Genomic DNA, 16,550 nt, shown 5'->3' on the forward strand with positions numbered 1-16,550 from the left:
GGGCATCTACTCAATGGAATTCTAGACTCTGTGCACAATTCCTCAGGAACCAAAGGCCAGAGAAAACCAGTCACTGACGCATCAGAGGTCCTGATGGAGTATGCATTATGTACTAATACGTACATGGTGTGGACTAGACCAGAAAGAAGAACCCTGCTACCTACACCAAAGTATGGCTACAAAGCCCACATGTTGCCTCTGCACAACACCATCATTCTAGCGTAGTGATTTCCTACCCTTGCTACACATTACAATTCCCTGGAGAATGTTTAAAATGTCTGGGCCCCCACCTCACACCTAAGACTCTGATTCATAGGGGTTAGGACTAAGGGCTTTTTAAAAAATGTTTTAATTTATTTTTATGATTTTTATGCTCTCCAGGTGACTCTAATAAGGAGCCAGGATGCAGTAGTGTGGGAGGTTAGGAAAAAACCCTGGGTGGGAGACTAGGAGTTACACCATGGTTTCGAAAGTAACAACACTGCCTGGGAAAAATCTAAGTGCCAGTTTAATAAGGGTGACGTGATTTGGACATAACCTATTACACTTCTTGGAATTTTCTTAACTATCAACAGTCAGGTTTTTATTTTCCAAAGGGAATGGGGTCAAAATCATTTTAAGATCTTATTTTTAGGGGCACCTGGGCGGCTCAGTCGATTAAGCATTCGACTCTTGATTTCGGCTCAGGTCATGATATCAGGGTCATGAGATTGAGCCCTGCATCAGGCTCTGTGCTGAGCATGGAGCCTGCTTAAGATTCTCTCTCCCTCTACCAGTTGTGCTCTCTCTCTAAAAAAAAAAAAAAAAAAAAAGATTTTATTTTTAAGTAATCTCTACACCCAACGTGAGGCTTGTACCCACAACCCTGAAAGCAAGGGTCACATGCTCCACCAATTGAGCCAGCCAGGTGCCCCTCAAAATCATTTCTGATCCACAAATTGGCACTGCATCGTTTTTCCAAAATATTTAAAAAATTTCTTCTTAAACAATGTGTACGTGAAGTGCGATTCTGAAGACATAGAAAGTTACAGGCTACCAACATGCGTTCTTTAAGAAGACGAAAGGACAAAACAAATGCAGCTGTCTCTGTTGCTACGTTAGCTGGAATTATGGCAGAAACCTTTGCCCAGATGGGAGGAATTAAGGGAAATACATGCGTTAGAACTTTGAACAGAAGTGTATATATATACATACCCATACACATATACTGCTATATATGTAGCACACACATAGTATATCTATGGTGTGTGTGTGTGTGTGTGTGTGTGTGTGTGTGTGTCAAGAAGCCAAGTTGTGAAATGCAGAAGGTTCTGACGGAACATCCATATGCATCCTGTCACTCTGCCTCAGTTCTTCTTCTCCCAGCTGATTTGGACAGCATGTCTACAACCCAACTGCAATGAAAACTTTAGGCGTTTCTAAGTAAAGGAGGGTAAAATTCCCTCCTAGTGAGAACTTGTTTCGACAACTTCTGCTCTTGGGAAACCTGAACACTGGGAGAGCTTGGAAATCCCAGAATTTCCAGTTGAAGATCTAGGAAATCTATTTATCATATAGGCAGGTGCAAAGAAATTTAAGAGATGTGTTCCATGCTTCTTAGAGAAAAGATTTCGTGCACTCTCTCAACAAACATTCATTAAGTACTTACTTTGTGCAAAGCAGTGTGTGAGATGTGGGGAATATAAAAGTGAACGGAAGGAGTAGTCAAATTCACACAGACAGAGGGAATGGGGATTGCCAGGCGCTGAGGGAGGGGAAAATGAGAGTTAGTATTTAATGGGTACAGAGATGAAAAGAGTTCCGTGGAGGGGTGGCAGTACTGGTTGCCCAGTAGTATGAATATACTTAAAGCTACCGAACTGTACATTTAAAAATGGTTAAGATGAGGGGCACCTGATCCCAGAGTCGTGGGATCAAACCCCATGTTGGGCTCCACAAGAGGCGTGGAACCTGCTTAGGATTCTCTCTCTTTCCCCTCTGCCCCTCTCCCCTGCTCATGCTCTCTTTCTAAAAATAAAAAAAATAAAAGAAAAATATTTTAATGGTTAAGACGGTAAATTCTGTGTTATGTTTCTATTACCACAATTAAAAAAAAAAGGTGGCTGGTGTGTTCAGGGGTTCGCAGTCACCTGTTGGCATCAGACATGAAGAAATCATCACACTATCTCCTCTAGTCCAGAGCTGATATGTAAAGTACTGTGGAGCCTAGAGAAGCGAGGACTAATTTCACCTGAGAAACCAGGAAAGGCTTTTCACAAAGAGTATAAAATTTAAGTAGAGTCCTAAAGGATGAAAAAAAGCTAATCAGATGGACAGGTGAGGGGAAAAGAAGGCATTTGTGGCATAAGAAATAGTAGGGACTGGCACGCCTGGGTGGCTCAGTCGCTTAGGCATCTGACTCTTGATTTTGGCTCAGGTCAGGCTCCGTGCTGACAGCACAGAAGCCTGCTTGGGATTCTCTCTTTCCCTCTCTGCCCTTTCCCTGCTCGTGCACTTTGTCTCTCAAAATAAATAAACGAACATTTAGTAGAGACCAAGATGTCGGCAAGAAACAGTCTGCAGATTATCTGGGGCTGGCATGAGGTTGTCAGGGCATTTGAGGAGAAGTACGGAGGAGACAGAGAAGTCGGGGGGAGATCCAGAATATAAAGGGCCTTGTGTGTCATGTGAAGAAGCCTGGTTTTTATCTCATGGATCAGAGTAAAAATGTTAGCTGGGGACTAGGCTTCCGCAGATTTGCATTTCAGAAAGATCTCTCTAGCTGCAGTTCCCCTACCATGCTGACTGAATGAATACCTGTCAACCCTGGAGAATTACAGAGTTGAAGCAAGTGGAGTGGTTAAGGAAATAGAAGTCGTAGGAATGCAAGTTTGTCCCAATATACCTGTAACAGTTTACCTCTTCCTCAAGTATCATCTCAGGCCAGTTCTAATTAGTTCCGTCACAACAGCCAAGCTGGCAATAAGGGAGCCTGAGTTTGTATTCAGTTCTACCTCTTACTGGCTGTGTGACCTGTGCATCTAAATGTAAGTATTCTGGACCTCAATTTTCTTATCTGTAAATAGAGTTAATAAGCATGTTTATCTCAGAGGGGTTGTTAGGAGGATTCCACGAGATCATGAATGTGAAGAAGCTGGTGCTTTGCCTGCCATACATAAGCCCTTAATAAATGTTCTATTATTAAATACTAACCCTCAGAGAACATGCAATGTATTCAGAGCAGATTTGCTAAGAGCAAACAAACCATGGAGCAATGAGCAATGAGCTGGAACAGACTCCAGAGCATCAATCCTAACTGTCATTTCACTCCAAGGAGGGTAGGGTCAGAACTCCTTCCCTGCAGAGGATGAAGCAAAGAGACGTGGGTTTTCCAGCCCAGAGGCCCATCTGATTATTACAGGAAGAAATGATTCCAATCAGGCTGCAGGGCAGAAGGAAAGTCCCAGGACTCTAACTCCCCAGCCTAGCAGCCTGAAGGTGTTTGGTCTGCTCCCTGCTTTTTTCGGTTCTGTATACACTGGGGGAAGTTGCTGGATGGCGTAGTCCATGGTTGGCCTGAACTTTTGGCAAGAGATAGTGGAACATGTGGTAGGGTAAAAGGAAGCCAGGGCTGTTTCCTGTCTCTACTCTGTGAAGAGTTCACTCTGGCAGGTCCTGGGAGGTCAGGGCACCTGGGTCCAAGGCCAGCCCCAAACACTGTCCTCTCACTGTTCCATCCTTCTCCAGGGCAGACAGTAAATAAGCTGTCAGGAGGTAGTCTGGCCTGTTTTCCTTTTGGGTATCAGGTTTCCAGGATCTGAAGCAGCCTTCTGTTGGCCGATTTGTGCAGAAAATGCCCAAGTGATTTGGTCGCTGAGTCCTTCAGATGACAGTCACTGAACATTCAGGCCTGTCCGTGCTGCCTGGGTTTATCTACTACTGCTCTGCCACTTACTAGTTGTTGGAGAAGTTACTTATCTTCTCTGTTAGTTTCCTCATGTATAAAATGGGGACATTAATCATACCTAAATGGACAATGAAGATTAAGTGAATTAATTAATGTAAAGCACTTAGATATAAGTGCTATCATAGAGTAAATGCTCAAAGTATTTTTATGGAGTTTCAGAATTGCAACTACCATATAAACTAAGAGAAAATAATATTTTCATTTGTTTAGAATTTTATAGAGAGCAGTTTACTCTTTCGGAAAATCAAGCTCTACAATGTACCTCTGAGCTGCTCGTCTGATATCTGTATGATTTTGTATTTGTGGGTGTTACATTCATGACGACTCTACATACAAGAGCAACCAAATAATAGTTCCTCATATCTTAGAGTTGCCTAGACATTTATATATTAAAATATATGTTATTTTGGGGGTACCTGGGTGGCTCAGTCAGTTAAGGGTCTGGCTTCAGCTCAGGTCATGATCTCACGGTCTGTGAGATTGAGCCTCGCGTTGGGCTCTGTGCTGACAGCTTTGAGCCTGGAGCCTGCTTCGCATTCTGTGTCTCCCTCTCTCTCTGCCCCTCCCTTGCTCATGCTCTGTCTCTCTCTCCCTCAAAAATAAATAAATATTAAGAAAATAAAAAAAGAAACCATGTTATTTTATTATAAACTCTTAGCCTTTTATTCCTCCTTTATATATTATAGTTGGGGCATTATATTGATTTTTAAAATATACATGTAGGTTGGGGCACCTGCGCGGCTTAGTCGGTTAAGCAACCAACTTCAGCTCAGGTCATGATCTCACAGTCCGTGGGTTAAAGACCCACATCGGGCTCTGTGCTAACAGCTCAGAGCCTGGAGCCTACTTCCAATTCTGTGTCTCCCTCTCTCTCTGTCCCTCCTCCGCTCACGCTCTGTCTCTCTTTCAAAATAATAAATAAACATTAAAAATAAAATAAAATATACATGTAGGTAAAGAAGTTACAAATTTCATTTCAGGAGAATAAAGGGGAAACACCAAAATATTTGGTATAATAATTTGTTATAATAAAAGTGTGTTGGGTCTGGTCAAGAGAAAGGGAGCTGACAGCAGATACTCCCAAATCTGGTGCTTTAACTTGTGCTCCCTTTATGATGTCACCTAAGATACCCTGGAGAATAAGACGAACCTTGTTCCAAGTGAATGAGTGAATTAAGTAAAAGGAAGAGGGAGAGATGCTATCTTTTTATTAGCACTTGGCCAATGCAAGCGACCAGGAACAAATGGAAATGAGTGCTAGTTCCTCCTGGCATTAGCTTTGGAAATTTGTAACCACTGTCTCTTCATGAACTTTATTTCCTCATTCATAAAATAAGCAGTTGGATTATTTCCCAAAGTTATGTTCCATGGAACATTATTACTTGGCATGCTTATAATGAAAAAAGGGTTCCTTGGTAAAGGAGTTGAGGAATTGTTAGTTTTCTTTGCTGCAGGCCTTCTCAGACTCTTTAATAGGCTAACATGTACCTAATCGACAAGAGAAAAACATATAGTCATATGCAGCATTTTCCAAACTTATTTGACCATGAAGACCTCATGTCAGAGGAACAACTCATAAGTTAATAAGCCAAAGAAAATTTTTGTGAAATAAAATTAAGGAGTCTCTAAGTCCTCTTCCACCTCTAATATTCTAAAGTTCTGAGTTTGGGGGTGCCTGGGTGGCTCAGGTGGTTATGTATCTGACTCTTGGTTTCAGCTCAGGTTGTGATCTCGCAGGTTGTGAGTTCAAGCCCCATGTCAGGCTCTGTGCAGATGGTGTGGAACCTGCCTGGGATTCTCTCTCTGCCCCTCCCCTGCTCATGCTCTCTCTCTCTCTCTCTATCAAAATAAACAAACTTTATATGTGTGTGTGTGTGTGTGTGTGTGTGTGTGTGTGTGTGTGTGTATAAATTCTGAGACAATACTTTCTTCTTTCTTCTTGGCCTTTTTACATCAGGAAAGAAGGGTAAGGGGTGCCTGGCTGGCTCAGTCAGAGGAGCATGTGACTCTTGACTTTGGGGCTGTGAGTTTGAGCCCCACACTGGATATAGAGATTATGTAAAAATAAAACTTAAAAAAAAGTATAAGAAGGGCAAAGAATAGGCTATCCTACAGGAAATAAAATAGTGTGTCTGATGCAGAAGAGGAAGACAAACCAAGTTCTAACATATGTAGATCTATGCAAATGATGGTGCACAAGAGGCAGAAAGGGTACAGTCTTAAATGTCAGGGCTTCCAAACTGTCATGTATGTTATCACTAGAAAAGGTTGAACGTTGATATTTTAACAGTCACAGTAAGGTACTGAGTTGTAATCTTTTTGGCTTTATTTCTCAAACCCATCACTACTGTCATAGGATTTGGCCAAGTTACTGTTGAGGCAATCTATGGGACTATCCCCTACTCCTAGGCACCGACCCCAGCTCTTCTCTCACAGATGGGTACAATGGAGGCTGAACGTGGTTTTACACAAACAGCATTTCCATATACCCTACCTGGCCCATCTACGTTGGTCGATAGGGGGATGGGCATCTGATCCTAGCTGGAATGTTAAGTTTCTTTCCTGGAATTTTTGCATTTGGGGCCAGGTAGGGAGGGAATCTCTGAGTGTTGGGTGTACGAGCAACCATGGGTCACTGTCAGTGGTCATATTGCTGCCACAGGAGGAAAGCTAGATGCCAGTGCAAAAGAACAAAGATGAAATACAGAAGAAGCAGAGACAAGATATGGGGCATTTTAATTCCTGATTCTAGGAGTCACTGATAGCCAGCTCCATCCATATTTTCCCACAACATGACTATTCAGCCCTTCTTTGGATCTCGCAGGCTAAAAAGTTCTCTGCTTAAGCTAGTTTCTGTTGCTTAAAGAAACAGACTAGGTTTCTGCTGCTTAAAACCAAAAGAGTTCTGACTATAGTCACATATGTCCTCCATACCTACTTTCTTCATCTATAAGAGGGAAGAACAGAAGCTGCCGTCTCAAAGCTGGTGGACTGAACACATGCACACACCAGTCCTCTTTCCTGGAACCCCACTAAAAGGACAGCAAAGGGAGAAAAAATGGCATTAAGCTATCAGAACAAAAAGCACTAACAAGGCACTAGCGATAAAAGTTTTGATGCTAGAAAGCAGATGGATGAATTCTAGGGTCATAATCCTGATTTGCCCAGGTTAATATGTTTTACATCTGTTGCACTTATATAATTAATAAGTGTCCTCTTTCTCTCTCAAAAGTGTCTTGGTTTGGATAAAAAATCGATTCACTAAACCCAGAAGCAAGCCTGATGTACCAGAGAAACTCCAAAAAGTTCACCTCTTAAAATGGAGGTGAACAGAAGCCCTGGTTGGAAGTCTGTTTGAGTACTAAGTAGGTGGCCTGATGCCTTCCATTTTGGGTCCCCAGGTAACTGCCCTTCCCCAACCACAGCAGAAGCTTGGAGTTTACCCTTTTAGAGGATCCAACCAAAGAGACTATGGATAGACAGACATCAGGTACCGATAAGGATGAGCCTACCATGTTGAAAATAGAAGGATTAAGTGAAAACCTGCATACAAAATGACGAGACTGCCTTCCTCCTTCTTCCACTCATCTTCCATAACCCTGGCAGCTGGGCTCACATCCTCTAGGTAGAAGAACAGACAATTCTCTGACCAGCCCCAAAGAAAACAACTTCAGAGAGTCTTGACGTCTACCAGTGAAAGTAAGTCCCCTAATGAAATGACTTGGCTATATCATCACCCTCCTATAAAGTTCACCAGTCCATAAGTATTGCCCATGCACACAAAGCATCGTTAACTTGTAAGTGCTGTGTTCTTAAATCTTGCAGTAGTCTTAGAAAGTAACTAGTCCACACAAGAGCAAGTGAATGAAAGATTATAGGAGATATGTCTCTCAGAAGGTGAAACTATTAGAGCACTTGATATGTTTGAATCTTTTAAGAGATTTATAAACATTTAGCACGGAGGACAAATTGGTAATAGGTTCACAGAAAAGTAACAAAAATAAACCTGAGACATTTATTAACATCCGAAAAATCCAAAATTCATACAAGAAAGGAAATGTAACCATAGTAGATAATATGGCTCAGTTGTGGATAATATTTACAGTCATAGTAACATAAACACTAAATGTTGATATAGCAAAAACTGTAATGTAATTGTATAGGGAAAATGGGGAAGGAGAGTGCATATATTTGGGGCATATTAATAATAACACTAATACATATTGAGCTTTTAGAACCTATACGTTCTAAATGCTTTATATACATAAGGTCATTTAATTAAAAAATCTTAAAAATTTTTTAAATGTTTATTTTTGAGAGAGAGAGAGAGAGAAAGAGAACTCAAGCTGGGAAGGGGCAGAGAGAGAGAGAGAGAGGGAGACACAGAATCGGAAGCAGGCTTTAGGCTCTGAGCTGTCAGCACAGAGCCCGATGCGGGGCTCGAACTCATGAATAGTGAGATCATGACCTGAGCCAAAGTCAGATACTTAACCGACTGAGCTACCCAGGCACCCCCTGGTCATTTAATTTAAAAAAACAACCCTATGTACTATGATTATCCTCATTTTTACAGATGAGGAAATCGAGGCACAGAGAGGTTAACTAACTTGTGCAGGGTCTCACTGCCAGTAAGTTGTAAAGCTAGGATTCAATCCTAGATATTCTAGCTCTAGAATCTACATTCTAAGTCTAAGCCACTATGCTGCTTCATTGATTCTCACTGCAGGCCAGTCTTCTGGACCTTAGGAACATAATCACTGACGAAGTCCCACTTGTACATATTAGATCTAGCAAGAAGTCAAAAAGTGTGTTGAAAAATCAAGAAAGAGCAATGTAAGCATGCTACTTAGAAATATGGAAGTAGGGGCACCTGGGTGGCTCAGTCAGTTGAGCATCTGACTTTAAAAAAAATTTTTTTTAATGTTTACTTTTGTGAGAGAGTGAGAGAGACAGAGTGTGAGTGAGAGAGGGGCAGAGAAAGAGGGAGACACAGAATCCGAAGTAGGCTCCAGGCTCTGAGCTGTCAGCACAGAGCCCAACGCAGGGCTCGAACTCATGAGCAGTGAGATCATGACCTGAGTCAAAGTTGGATGCCTAACTGACTGAGCCACCCAGGTGCCCCTAGTTTTGAGTATCCGACTCTTGATTTCAGCTCAGGTCGTGGTATTGAGCCCCGCGTCAGGCTTTGCACTGCAAGTGGAGCCTGCTTAAAAGTCTCTCTCTCTCTCTCTCTCTCTCTCTCTCTCTGTCTCTGTCCCTCTCCCCTGACTTGCAGACAGTCTCTCTCTAGAAATAAAAAAATAAAAAAATAAAAATAAAGAAATATGGAAGTTAGGGTGCTCAGTCAGTTAAGCATCCAACTTTGGCTCAGGTCATGATCTCATGGCTCATGAGTTCAAGCCCCACGTTGAGCTCTGTGCTGACAGCTTGGAGCCTGGAACCTGCTTCAGATTCCGTTTCTCCATCTCTCTCTGTCCCTCTCCACTCATTCTCTCTCTCTCTCAAAAATAAACATTTAAAAAAAGAAATATGGAAGTAAACACTTAAAGAAACAGCTAATCAAGTTGAAAACAGTTGCTAATGGGAAGAGAGAATGGAGGGTAAAAGGGAGGATGGGACTATGGATCTTTGATTTAAGCTTTGTAAAACTATGAATGACATTTTTAGATATGAAAATCCCAATTAAAAAACAAACACACATATGGGGCGCCTGGGTGGCTCAGTCGGTTAAGCGGCTGACTTTGGCTCAGGTCATGATCTCACGGTCAGTGAGTTCAAGCCCCACGTCGGGCACTGTGCTGACAGCTCGGAGCCTGGAGCCTGTTTCAGATTCTGTGTCTCCCTCTCGCTGACCCTCCACTGTTCATGTTCTGTCTCTCTCTGTCTCAAAAATAAATAAAACATTAAAAAAATAATAAAAACAAACACACTAACAATAAAAAGACAAGTAACCCAATTTAAAAAATGGGCAAAGATTCTGATAGACATTTCTCCAAAGCAGATATCCAAATGGCTAATAAATTCATGAAACAATGCTCAACATCTTTAGCCACCAGGGAAATGCAAATTTAAACTACACCACCTCACACTCACTAGGGTGGCGATAATCCTAGCAAATGATAAGACAGTAACAAGTGTTAATCAGACTGTGGAGGATTTGGACCCTCAGACATTGCTGCTGAGAATGGGAGATGATGCAGCTGGAAAATAGTCTGGCAGCTCCTGAAAAAGGTAAATGCAGAGATACCATATGACCCAGCAATTCCACTCCTAGGCATATACTCATGAGAATGAAAGCATATGTTTGCATGAAAGTGTGCACACAAATGTTCACGGCAACATTATTTAAAATAGCCAAATAGTGGAAATAACCCAAATGTCCATCAACTGATGAATGGATAAACAAACATGGTATATTCATACAATGGAATATTATTCATCCATAAAAGGTTATGAAATCCCAATGTAGGCTACAATACAAGATGAACCTTGACTGCATTATGCTAAGTGAAAAGAGCCAGACACAAAAGGCCATATATTATGTGATTCCTTTGATATGAAATGTCTAGAAAAGGCAAATCCATAGACAATAGGTAGATTGGTGGTGGCCAGGAGCTGGGGACAAGCGGGGAACTGGCGGGTAATGACTGCTCTTGGCTACAAGGCTTCTTTTGGGGGGTAATGAAAATGCCCTGGAATTAGATGGTGGTGGTGTTGGAACAATTTTATAAAACACTAAAAACCCTGAAATGCATACTTTAAAAAGGTGAATTTTATAGATACGAGTTATACCTCCATTTAAGATTAAATGAGATTAAACAAAATACGAGGCAAGGGGGAATGGGGCTATTACGCTATCAATGAACACAGCACTCGTTTACCTCTCTTTAGATCAGCAGCCGTGGCCTGGTGGGAGTGTCTTCATCTGCCTGGACCTGGCCTTGCCTTTCTCCCATTCAACTTCCCTCAGGTTGGCTCTGACTCCAGCCTGGCACACTCCTCGCCTGACACCTTCTAGCCCTCCTCTCTCAGATGCTGGCTCAGATCCTGGGACAAATACGCCCCTGAAAAATGCCCCGGATACTATCCAGGGTTTTCTAGCTATAAACCCTCTTTAACTCAGTGATGTAAGGGTATGATATCTGAATTACTATCCCATATACAAATCTTGTATTTGACAGATGGTAGAGATCCTTGGAAAAACAGGCATTCTTTAGTTAATGACTAAACATTTGATTGTTACTGTGTGGGAACGAACATTTGAGAAGTTGTGCTTCTGGTCTGACTGGGTCTTAGAAAGGAAAAGATAGAAAATTATATTGGGCTTTAACAGAATAAGACAAGCTTCTAAACATATATAACAGGTGTAAAAAATCACCATAGTTTTTCTGGCAACCCCTCGCCACACAGAAGTGATGAGAACTTTGCTATTTACAGAAAACGTAGATGGCTGAATAGGAAATGGAACTTGGTACAAGTCTTGATTAACTAAAATGTTACTTTAAATATTCTCACCATGGCAAAGAAACTGGTGATTGCTTAGTGGATACTTTCATCAACTACTGGTGTACTTATTTGCTTTAAAATAATCTTTATTTGCTTTTATTTTATTTTATTTTATTTTATTTTATTTTATTTTACTCTATTCTATTTATTTTTAAGTAAACTCTACACCCATTGTGGGGCTTGAACTCATGTCTGTGAGATCAAGAGTCGCATGCTCTCCTGACCAAGCCAGCCAGGCTCCCCTATTTACTCTTTCTTTAAAAAGTCAGTGGCCCAGAGGCACATGGGTGGCTCAGCTGGTTGAGAGTATGACTTCAGCTTAGATAATGATGTCATGGTTCGTGAGTTTGAGCCCCACGTTGGGCTCTTTGCTGTGAGCACAGAGCCAGCTTTGGATCCTCTGTCCCCCTCTCTCTCTGTACCTCTCCTGCTCATGCTGTCTCTCAAAAATAAAGTTAGGGAACAGAAAAGCCAGGTAGAGTACAGGTTAATCTCTGAGGGTCTTCCTTTAGTCATTTGTAAAATGGGGACACCTACCCCTCAGTGCTCCTGAGAGAATCAACTGAGATAGTCCAATAATGCACCTAGCTCAGTAGACAGCACTATTATTATTTTGTGGTGCTATAACCACTGCCTCATAGTGATACAGAAGAAAGGGAGAGAATGACAGTGTTGGAGGTCAAATCATGTCTGGACATATTAAGTCCTTTGTTCAGTAACTGCAGAGCATGTAGTCTCTCTCTCTCTCTCTCTCTCTCTCTCTTTGATGTTTATTTATTTTTGATGGAGAGACAAAGTGCAAGCAGGGAAGGAGCAGAGAGACACAGAATCCGAAGCAGGCTCCAGGCTCCAAGCTGTCAACACAGAGCCTGATGCAGGGCTCAAACTCATGAACTGTGAGATCATGACCTGAGCCCAGGTCAGACGCTCAACCGACTGAGCCACCCAGGCGCCCTCCCCCCCTTTTAAGTTTTATTTATTTATTTTGAGAGAGAGAGAGAGGATATGAGCAGGGGAGGGGCAGAGAAAGAGAATCACAAGCAGACTTCTCACTGTCAGCGCAGAGCCTGACGTGGGGCTTGGACTCACGAACTGTGAGATCGTGACCTGAGCTGAAATCCAGAATCAGATGCTTAACCAACTGAGCCGCCCAAGTGCCCCCAAAGCATCTAGGTTCTTATACTTTTCCAGTCGAGTCGTTGTCCATGAGGAAGAACGAGGTGGCATATGCAATCATGAGATCCTTGCAGAGAGTTAGAAGGCTGGATTCCACATAATAAAGTCTATCTTTCCCAAGTCTGAGATGACCGATGGTGTGAGCCTGGCGTGACAAAGTGTAAGGTTCTAAAAGTTCCAGCCAGGAAATAATTGCCTATTCATTCAGAACAAATATGAAATTACCTTTGGTGGATTTAAAAATATTGTTCAAAACCCCAGCAAATCTAAGGATGACATAGTAGTAGTGGCCGTGGTGGTGGTGGTGGGGGTAGTAATAGAAATGACAATACTGCCACCACCCGAGATGAGTCGTAGTCATCATCACTGTCATCTTTCATATTTGCAACGCTTCACAGTGTGAAGCATTTGCCAAGTTATCCCTTCTAATTCTTGCCACATCTGTGTCAGGGGGATGGGGCGGATGTGCAAATGAGGTTCAGGGGGTTTAAGAGATTTGCACAAAGGCCAATAGTCCAAAAAATTATTCTATGCTCCTCCTTATTCTTTCTAGTCAAGTGTCAGAATTAAGTTCTTTCAAGGTAAGCATGTTACAAACACTGCTTTTCTGGTCTTCCTGAGGGTACAGTATGTGGTACAGGCCCTTAAAGCAGAAAAAAAAAAAAAAAAGTAAGAGTGTGACAAAGAAGAGATACCTTACACAGAACAGGCTTCTTTTTTAAAAAAAAAAATTTATTTATTTATTTTGAGAGAGAGAGAGAGAGAACAAGTGGAGCAGGGGCAGAGAGAGGGAGAGAGAATCTCAAGCAGGGTCTGCACTGTCAGCACAGAGCCCAACGTGGGGCTTGAACTCACAAACCATGAGATCATGACCCGAGCTGAGATCAAGAATCGGCTACTTAATGGACTGAGACACCCAGGCACCCCCCAGAACAGGCTTCTTAAGATGTGGCAGTGAGGAAGAGGTGGAGAAGCATAAGCACAAAAGAGAGAGCATTATGGAATTATGGGTTGAAACGTGTGTTCCCCCCCAAAAAGATACCATGAGGTCCTAACCCCCAGTACCTCAGAATGTGACCTTATTTGGAAATGGTTGTTCTGATGTGACTAGTTAAGGTCATAGTAGAGTAGGGGGGCCCTAATCCAGCACTGGTGTCCTGAGAAGAAGGAAGCCACGTGAAGACAGAGACACACAAGGAGAACACATGTGACAACAAAGGCAGAGACTGGAGCGATGTGTTTGCAAGCCAATAAATGCCAAAGCCTGCCTGCAAAGCACCAGAAGCGAGAAGGAACTTTCCTACAGGTTTCAGAGGGCGCACGGCCCTGTCAACACTTTGATTTTGGACCTCTAGGTCTCCAAAACTACGAGACAGCAAAGTTCTGTTGTCAGTGGCACTTTGTTAGGCAGACCCAGGAAACCACTGTGGAGCCTGAGAGGATCCTGTCTTCTAAGAATGAAATGAAGGGCAGCAACTATATTGTCTGAGAGAAAAGAAGGAAGTGTTTGGGGGGAAGAGACCATTTATAAACCTATGACTTATTTGAAAGTCCCTCTAAGCCACCGTCTCTTTTGACATTGTAAACGTTGTCCAACAAATGCTGAATTCCTTAAATCTTTTTTAAGCTTATTTATTTATTTTGAGAGAGAGAGAGGGAGAGAGAGAATCCCAAGCAGGCTCCGCACTGTCAGCACCAAGCCCGATGTGGGACTCGAACTCACGAACCATGAGATCATGACCTGAGCCGAAACCAAGAGTTGGATGCTTAACCGACTGAGCCACCCAGGCGCCGCTAACAAATGCTGAATTCTTATTAAATGTCTTTAATGAAGAATATCAATACTGTAAACACCAAGCCCTGGCCATTGGCAGATGATCAGCAGAACTGCTGCCTTGATCAACTGGCTATAGCCCTGTGCTCCCAGGAAGGGAAGAATCTCTTTAATTTCAGTCCTGGAAGGGCACTCTCTCCCAAGCACTTTTTCAAAGTTTACAGGGGAATAATTATTACCTGGATCACAGTCATGTTTACATAAATGTTCTTTTCATTTACTCTTCACACAGAGCCTTCGATCTGTTAAAAGGAGCAATGTGTGAAACTGGCTCTGGGAAGGAACTGGGCCCGTTTACTGTACACATAGCACCAAAACCACACCAAATGTTGCCAAAATAACTTTCAGGATAGAACAAAACCAATAAAAGGAAGGAAAGTTTCCATTCAGCTTGCCCATTTACTTATAACTTGCCATTTGTGCCGTGTCAGAGATTAAGTGTCCTACCCTCCTCGGGTCCCAGTTCTTGGTCTGGACAGACAGGAAACAAGGTGAACCCAGGATGCACGCACTCAGTCTTTTAGATGGACCATGGGTAACTGCTGTAACCAGAAAAGCATCACATCATACGTGAGCCATTTTTTTTTTTTTTTTTAAGCCAGGGTTTGCTTTCTCTGGACAGTGAAGTAGGAGAGTAACCTCTGACTGCACAAATGTTCATGAAGCCACTGCTCATTATGTTATCAGGAAGAGGTTTCTGTCATCCGAGTCCAACTCTGGATTCAAAGAAGGAATTAAAAATCATTCCTGGGTGGAGACCTGGGTTTGGCTCAGAACCTGCCTCAGCCATCAGTTAATAATTAATCCCAAACTCTTCCTCCAGAAGATGTTTCCAGGGTTTGCTTATTTTTAAAGACAGGACCTGGTGTTAAGACTCGTTTATCATCTTGGGGCACCTGGGTGGTTCAGATGGAAGAGCATGTGACTCTTGATCTTGGGATTGTGAGTTCGAGCCCCATGTTGGATACAGAGATTACTTAGAAGAAGAAGAAGAAGAAGAAGAAGAAGAAGAAGAAGAAGAAGAAGAAGATTTGTTTATCATCTTGAAGGAATGAATTCTAAAAGCCTACTACTTATCTCCTACTAGACAGAATATAGATTAGGTTTTTGTCACCTAAAATTAGTGATTAGAAGGAAGAAAAGCTATGCTTCAGGAAATACCTTTTAATATTAAAAAGCAAGGGAGAATGGAGCGCCTGTGTGGCTCAGTTAGTTGAGTGTCTGACCCTTGATTTCAGCTCAGGTCACGATCTTATGGATTGGGAGACGGAGCCCCGTGTTGGGCTCTGTGCTGATAATGTGGAGCCTGCCTGGGATTCTCTCTCTCTGCCTCTTTCCCTGCTCACACATGCTTTCTCTCTCATTCTCTCTCTCTCTCTCTCTTTTGTTCTCTCAAAATAAACAAATAAATATTAAAAATAAAAAATGCAAGGGAAAAAGTTTCAATATAAAATGTTGCCAAATTTATAGTCACTGTAAACCCATATGCAAAATTCTCAAGTACCTGATAGTACTTGAAAGTCTGCTTTCTACAAACTGTGTAGAGGACTGTAGTAGTTCTCTCAATAAATCTAGAACTACAGTCAGTCCCAAAGTACTCATTCTTTTTTTCTAAGATCATCAATTTTTTTCCCTATTATATACAGCCAGTTCTCGTTATTCATGGTAGTTATGTTCTGCAAAGTTGCCATGAACAATGAATTAATGGAGACTGAAACATTGCTCCTAGAGGAAATATAGGTTTAGGTTTCTGAGAGCCTCTAGTCATTCCAGATCACTTATCTTTATTTTTATTTAATTGTTTTTAAATGTTTTGTTTATTTTTGAGGGAGACAGAGTGCAAGCAGAGGAGGGGCAGAGAGAGAGAGGGAGACAGAATCCCAAGCAGGATCTGCACCATCAGCACAGAGCCCAAAATGGGGCTCAATCTCACGAACCATGAGATCATGACCTGAGCCAAAATCAAGAGATGGATGTTTAACCGACTGAGCACCCAGGCACCTCCTTCTTCTTTTTTAAAGCAAGCCTGTATCTTGCTTGGTCAAAGGTTCGGGAAGAGATTCAGGCAGACAGAATTTGGGAATCCTT

At 42.2% G+C, this 16,550-nt stretch overlaps 1 protein-coding gene and 1 pseudogene across 3 annotated transcripts in view; both read right to left on the reverse strand.

The window, feature by feature from the left end:
* The window catches only part of TANGO6 (transport and golgi organization 6 homolog), a 190,640-nt gene that overhangs the window by 12,277 nt on the left and 161,813 nt on the right, over positions 1–16,550 (reverse strand). The gene's annotated exons all lie outside the window — the stretch shown is intronic.
* The window catches only part of LOC125153139 (mesoderm-specific transcript homolog protein-like), a 29,236-nt pseudogene that overhangs the window by 7,541 nt on the left and 5,145 nt on the right, over positions 1–16,550 (reverse strand).

This window comes from Prionailurus viverrinus, chromosome E2 (genome assembly GCF_022837055.1).
Source record: "Prionailurus viverrinus isolate Anna chromosome E2, UM_Priviv_1.0, whole genome shotgun sequence".
NCBI lineage: Eukaryota > Metazoa > Chordata > Mammalia > Carnivora > Felidae > Prionailurus > Prionailurus viverrinus.